This window comes from Canis aureus, chromosome X (assembly GCF_053574225.1).
Source record: "Canis aureus isolate CA01 chromosome X, VMU_Caureus_v.1.0, whole genome shotgun sequence".
Taxonomy (NCBI): Eukaryota; Metazoa; Chordata; class Mammalia; order Carnivora; family Canidae; genus Canis; species Canis aureus.
This window is the reverse complement of record NC_135649.1, coordinates 103,276,124-103,283,286: the sequence shown is the minus strand read 5'-3', so window position 1 is coordinate 103,283,286 and position 7,163 is coordinate 103,276,124. Positions and strand designations below refer to the sequence as shown.

At 38.0% G+C, this 7,163-nt stretch overlaps 1 pseudogene; it reads left to right on the top strand.

Moving 5' to 3' along the window:
- Positions 1–4,653: 4,653 nt before the first annotated feature.
- LOC144307697 (small ribosomal subunit protein uS5-like) lies at positions 4,654–5,715 on the top strand (annotated as a pseudogene).
- Positions 5,716–7,163: the final 1,448 nt, after the last annotated feature.

Sequence of the window (7,163 nt, the reverse complement as noted above, 5' to 3'; positions counted from 1 at the left end):
CACTTTGCTGTCTATGTATGACATGAATAACAGACACTCACTGACTAATCACAGACAGACATTGAAAGAAGGTATTTGGTTTGTCATTGATTGTGATATAAGACTGTTGTGTACAGAATGATTTGTGAACTGAAGAGCTAGCATCTTTGTACTTGAAAGAATTTCTCACAGTTAATGAACTGTGGAAATTGAAATTTGAATCAAGTTGTTCAAGATTGGCATTATTTAATTAAATTGGGAGAACTGAAATGTGTACATATAGGACCATGCAGAGGCAAAACTGTATGTTTAGCATTTTCTACTTACTGAGAAGCTCTCACCGTGAATGAAACATATGCTGGTGAAGTCACTAGAAAGACGTACTTCACTCAGGATCTTGATCTGGCATTTCACCAGAGGACAAGTTCAATCACTTAACTCCTTTGGCCTGCTAGCATCTCAGTATTTCTGGGTCCTCCTTGCCAAATGAGGGATTCCTTTATTAACTGACATTTAATGAGGCACAGAGTTTAGAGTGCAGTATTGGCCAAAAAGAATATGAAATAATTCAGATCCTTCAGAGTCTGCAAATGCAAAATGACTTGTGAGTGCTAATGGAACCAAAAGATTTCACCTGACTGTGGACCAAGTCTAAAAGGGAATTGAGCCAGACAGTAAATAAAATGAGCCAGGGCTATTGCAGTGGCTGTTAGTCTGCAGGCAAAGAGAGCATGGTGCTGCTGGGCACCAGCTGTGGTGCCACTATGATGTGCCAAACGGAACTGCCAGTGTTTTATCGCTTTTATCTGGTTCATTAATTACTTTTAATCATCAAATTATTTTTAATATTTTTGCTTGGGTAAAATAGTGTTGAAGGGATATCATTTATTATATGAAAGCCAAACAAAATATGTCCCCTGATGTGACATTGTGAGGTTGACTGTGTGGCATAGAATAAATAATGTCCTGTAACTCAAGCTATTACTATCACTGCTGACTCATTCAATGACAGCAGAAAGCCACTTGAGTTTTTTTATGTTTTAGTTTCTAAGCTATTAAGAGTAATTAAAGAGCTTACCCACATCACAGAGATCTGGGATTCATAAAGTACTGGTTTTAAAATATTTTGAAAGTTTTAGATAAAAAAATGTTAAGGTTATTTTAAACATTGTTACTAAGTTACTACATGAATCAAACCATTGTAATAATTGATACTTTCCAAATTTAAAATAGGTTTTAGTATTATGTGCATGCCTGAACGAGTCATTTAGATATCAGTACCAAATTAGGGATTTCACAGGGAGTGGCAGTGTGGGTAATATGACTTCTAATATTGCAGCAATGTAATTGTGCTTTTAAGTGCTTTGTAGAAGGCTGTAGTCGATTGAATCATAGGAGAGTACCATTTTTGTATGTCAAAAATGTTGAAGCATTGGGAATTCCATATAGTTCATATTTTATTATACGTACTTCATATTTCATTTTTAGTTTAACCTAAAAGGCCAAGAATGAATTCCATTTCCATTCTTTACCCTAGCTAAGACTTTTAATCTCTCTTTAAGTCCCGGTTTCTCAATTACAAATTGAACGTAATATAGTTTGCCATTTCAAAAATGTAGGGATGAGCAGGAATATTTATTTTTCTCTATCCTCTTATCCCTCTGAATGTATCTCCTACCTGCCAATCTATATATTAAGAATGATAGATCCTTTATTTACTGGCTGTGTGAACACATCTAAACCTCAGTATTCAATTATAATATAATAATAGTAAATACTAAAATGGACTCGTATTTGGATTAAAGGAGGCAATGCATATTAAGTATTTCAAATGGTACCAGAAACTTAGTATATGTTTAACATGTATCAATTATTAATTTTTTAACTTTTAGAGCAGAAATGAAGCATTATTTCCCATGTTTAGTGTTATCTTCACATTTTTGTCTAGTCAGAAAACTTTCTGTTGTCTGACTGTGTGATTAATAAAATACGCTGATTAAGAAAAGTGCCACATCTGTCATTCAATTGTGCATAATAAGTAGGTAGTTAAAATGTTTAATTGAGTTAATTTCTCATTTTAGAAAAAAAAAATAGATTACAGTTGACTTCCAAGCCATTCAAAATATAATTTGTTCATCACTAAGAAAGTACTTCAGAATGCTATAAAGCCTGAGGGTCTTTCTTACAACCATCTGTTATAATTGCATTATGGATGTGTAGATGAATCAATTAATAGAGAATGTTAGTCAATAGAATCTTGGATAAAATAGATTGTATGGTGTTGTTTAATTGACTCATCTTTAATTCTTTAAACAAATTCTGACTTTAATTACTGGAAGGTGCAATGTTCTTTTTTTTTTTTTTTTGTCAGTAACCTATTCTCCATAAGTAATGATCTAAATAGAGGATCTCATTTTGAAAGGTATTGCTGTAATGCCTTTTCTCCACATGTCAGTGGTAGAACTGGAAGCACACCATGTTGATCTTGCCTTCTTTGGAAGGCAGTTATGCCAAAGCTGTCCTGTTTGCTTCCTGTTTGACACACTCAAACCAAATATCCTTCTGGCTTCTGACTCTTGGCTCCCTTCTCTGCCATCAGTGACCCTGCTTCTCTCTTTGGATATGATGCTTCTTTCTGGTCTATCTGGCTTTGACTCTTGGCTTTCCCTCAAGGATTGGCCTGACTTTGGACAGGAAGCTCTTCAGAGTACCCTATGACCATTCCCTCAGAATCAATTTGCCTGGCTCTAATGATTTGGACAGCCACAGGTTGGCTTGACTGGCCAGGGGATTCAGCTAATGCAAAAGAGTATTGAGAGGTGGGAATATTCATTAAGACTCTATGAGAAGCTTTGAACACATGCAGAAATGTCACCTAACAGCTTTCACTTGCTCTTGGGGGCAAACAATTTGTAAATCATAATAAATGTTTGATGCTTCAGGAAGAACAACATTCGAGTCATAGAGTTTTATTTTAAACACTAGGGTTACGTGGCTGTCTTCTGTGTGTCTTTCTATTCTGTAGTGCTCCTGAAAACCTGAACACCACCTGAGTATAAAAAAATGCAGCTACATGCTTTTCCCTCTGCTGTAAAAAGCCTGGCACTAACGACATCTTCTGTCAACGCTGATAATTATTAGAGAAGACTTTCCATTTCTGCCACTCAGGAGAAAATGTAAGCAGCACAACCCTCTAAGAGTCAGATTAGAGAGCTTTCATGATATTCGAGGTCAATTTTCCGACAAGTATTCTTGCAGGCATGATTAAATTCTGTGTGATTTTCAAGTATCACCTTAGAAATGAAAAGTTGCCCATTGTTTTATTTATGTATCTTACATAAAACTCTAATGGTTTCAAATAATAAAATACAATGGAAAGTGTTGACATTTTGAGTTTTCAATTAGCAATATTGTTTTAAGCACTTACTTTGGAGTAAAAATTTGCGCATTTATGACATTTATAAATGAAAACATTTGGTTGACTGATTTTAATGGTTGAACCATGAGAAATGCCTATTTCGGGAAAGTAAAAACTGCTGTTTTTCCTTTTTTTTTTTTTTTTTTTAATCTGCTTGGCCTTCCCATCAGGCCATTTGTTTTAAATATGCCAGATTTCTTTAATTATTCTTTTCAGTAATAGCTTTATGCTATTTAAATGACCTGGGAACATCTGTAGGCTGAAGCCAAGGCCAGTGTTCTGAATATGGAAAAATATTTGGATATTTTTTCTAAGGTTAAACAAAAACTGAACTGAAACTGAGGGAGGTCATATTAGAGAGAATCCAAACCAATTACAAGATCAAAGCAGATGGGAACTGGTGCTTGGTGTGAACTTAAGCCCTTCAGAGATAGCAGAGGCTCAGGCAGTTGTATTCAGTAGGGGTGTGTTCTGGAGAACCAGACTCTAGGAAACTAGGATGTATGCAAAGTCATTGTAGTTAGAAGAGAGGCTACAGGAACAGTGGTAGAAGGTAATCAAATATGAATAGAGAATAGGGACAGGAATCCAGTTAGTGAGGACGTAGGAAACAAAGGGTCAACTCAAGTTTCGTGGTGTTTTAGTGGCTTGACTACTAACATTCCCCCTGGACAAAAACTAGTCCCAGAGAATGGGGTAGGGATAAACCTTTGTGTGAGAAATAAAAGCGTTTACTTTTTTGTGTTAAAGTATTACAATTAAAGAATCCAAACAGGCTATTGTAACATGAACCTTGCCTAGGATGCTGGCAGGTAAAGAGGAAATTCAAAGGTGGATCTGAAATGTATCAAGAGGGAGGAATTGATTGAATTTGTGGGTTGGTTGGAGGTGGAGAAGATGTCAGTGAGCCTTTTAAACTTTGTGTACCTGGGACCAGTTAATAGACAAAGGATAGGTCAATAGGAATCGCTCTTTGGGGTGAGGAGGAGGATCAGTTCTGGGTTTTAAGCATACTGAGTTTAATGTGATGGTGGAAATAGTTACAGAAACAACTGAGCCATGTGAAAAAAATGTCGTATGACCTACTACAGTGAATATTCTTATATTCTTATATAACTGTAACCATCCTACATAATCATTTGTTGGTCTCAATGTCCCTGTAGCTTGCAGTCCTGAGCAAACTATTGAGACAATAGTGGAAAAGACAAGTCATTTAAATTTACAAATATCTGTCATCTTCTTGGAGAAAACACCAAATGGGGGATGATGTCGGTGCTGGGGGAGGACCCAGGGGGCCCAGGGGGCCCTGGAATGAGAGGCTGGGTTGGCTTCCAAAGCTGGGGCCAGAACTGAGGCCACAGAGCTCGCAGAGGCAAGGCTGAGGACAATGAGTGGATCCCTGTCACCAAGCCTGGCCACCCAGTCAAGGGCATGAAGGTCATGTCCCTGAAGGAGATCTTTCTCTTCTCCCTGCCTGTCAAGGACCCTGAGATCATGGACTTCTTCCTGGGGACTTCTTCCTTCCTCCCTCAAGGATGAGGTGTTTTTTTTTTTTTTTTTTTAAGATTTTATTTATTTATGAGAGAAAGAGAGAGAGAGAGAGGGAGAGAGAGGCAGAGACACAGGCAGAGGGAGATGCAGCCTCCATGCAGGGAGCTCGACACAGAACTCCATCCCAGGTCTCCAGGATCACGCCCTGGGCCGAAGGCGGCGCTGAACCACTGAGCCACCCGGGCTGCCCAAGGATGAGGTTTTGAAGATTCAGTCTGTGCAAAAGCAGGCCCGTGCTGGTTAACAGACCAGGTTCAGGGCATTTGTGGACATAGGAGATTGCAGGGGATATGTGGGTCTGGGTGTCAAGTGCTCCAGGGGAGGTAGCCATTGCCATCTGTGGAGCCATGGCCTGGCCAGTTTTCTATCGTCACTGGGGGCAAAGCTGCTAGGGGAACACGATCAGCAAGCCCCATACTGTCCCATGCGGGTGACCAGCCACTGTGGCTCTGTGCTATTGAGCCCCATCCCTGCCCCCAGATGTGCTGGCCAAGAAGCTACTGAGGATGGTCGGTATCGACAGGTGCTACGCCTCAGCCAGAGGCTACGCTGCCGCCCTAGGCAACTTCACCAAGGCCACTTTTGATGTCACTTCCAAGACCTACAGCTATCTCACCTGTGACCTCTGGAAAGAGAGTGTGTTCACCAAGTCTTCCTATCAGGAATTCACTGACCATCTTGTAAAGACCCACTCCAGAGTCTCCATGTCGAGAGCCCAGGCTCTAGATGTGGCCACCACATAGTTTCATACGATAAAAATGAAGTAAATTAAAGCCTGCTTAAAAAAATAATAAAAAATACATTTGCAAAGAATATTTACCTTTCTTCTTAATAAGACTAATTAATTTGGAATTAAAAATAAGGGGCATTAATGTATACAGTTGTTTAGCAGGAAAGCCAAGTTCACTGAAGTATACAAAACAGTGAGGCTGCAGATGGCTCTGGGGGTATCCTTTATATTGTATCGTGTATGAAAAAGGCACACTGGAATATGCGCATTACATAATCCGAGCAGCTATGCTTTAATGGTTTCAGATACGGCATTCATAAATAAATTTTAAAATAACACGATTTGAAAGTAAACAAATATAACAAAGTAGAAGTAAAATGAAATATTCTAATCCCATCCAACACATTTAAAGCTTGAGTAAAAGCCCCAAATGTATAAGGCCTATATGAAGAAAATTACAAAGTTTTAAGGAGAATCTTAGAGGAAGGATTAGTTAAATGGAGAGACATGCTATTTTCTTGGATGGATGCCTCAGTGCTATAAAGATGATAATTTTATCTCTAGCCAGCCTATACATTTAACACAATCCCTGTGAAAATCCCAATGGCATGTTTTTTTTTTTTTTCCTGAACTTGAAAATAGGGATTCTGTGTTTATCTGAACAAATAAATGTGAGACTAGCAAGGACAAAATTTTAAAAGAAATACATTGAGAAGTGTGCAACTTTGTGATAGTATTTAATCTTATAGATAGTATCATGTATTAGAAAACTACAGTAACCAAAATGGGTATCGATAGATGATGGAGTTGAGAAGAATTGAAAGTACAAAAAGAAGTATAATTTTAGATACAAACTTATCATACTATGAAGTTGGCATTTCAAATCAGAGGTGAAATGTTGGACCATCCATTAAATGATATAGAAGCAACAGGCTGAGTAGGTAAGACAAATATTTTTTTAAAAGATTTTATTTATTCATTCATGGGAGACAGAGAGAGAGAGAGAGAGAGAGGCAGAGACACAGGCAGAGGGAGAAGCAGGCTCCATTCAGGGAGCCCGATGCAGGACTCAATCCCAGGACCCCACGATCACACCCTGGGCCGAAGGCAGGCACCAAACCACTGAGCCACCCAGGGATCCCCGGTAAGACAAATATTAATGTATATCATCATATTTTACCTTAGAGAAATGGAAGATGTGTTAAAGATATAGATAGAAAAATTAAACACTAAAAGAGACCGATCAAATACTGTTGAAAATTGATATGAATTTGACATGAGGGAAAAATTTCCCAAGGGGGGAATATGATAGTAAATAAAAGCAGTAAAGAAAGTTATAAACTTGATTATGTGTGTATTAGTAATATCTAATTACCTAAAACATGAATTAATTATGAAATTAAAACCACAATATTAGGGGAAAATATAGGAAAACATTTTCATGATTCCGGTATATGCCGAAATTTTCTGAACAGGATATAAGAA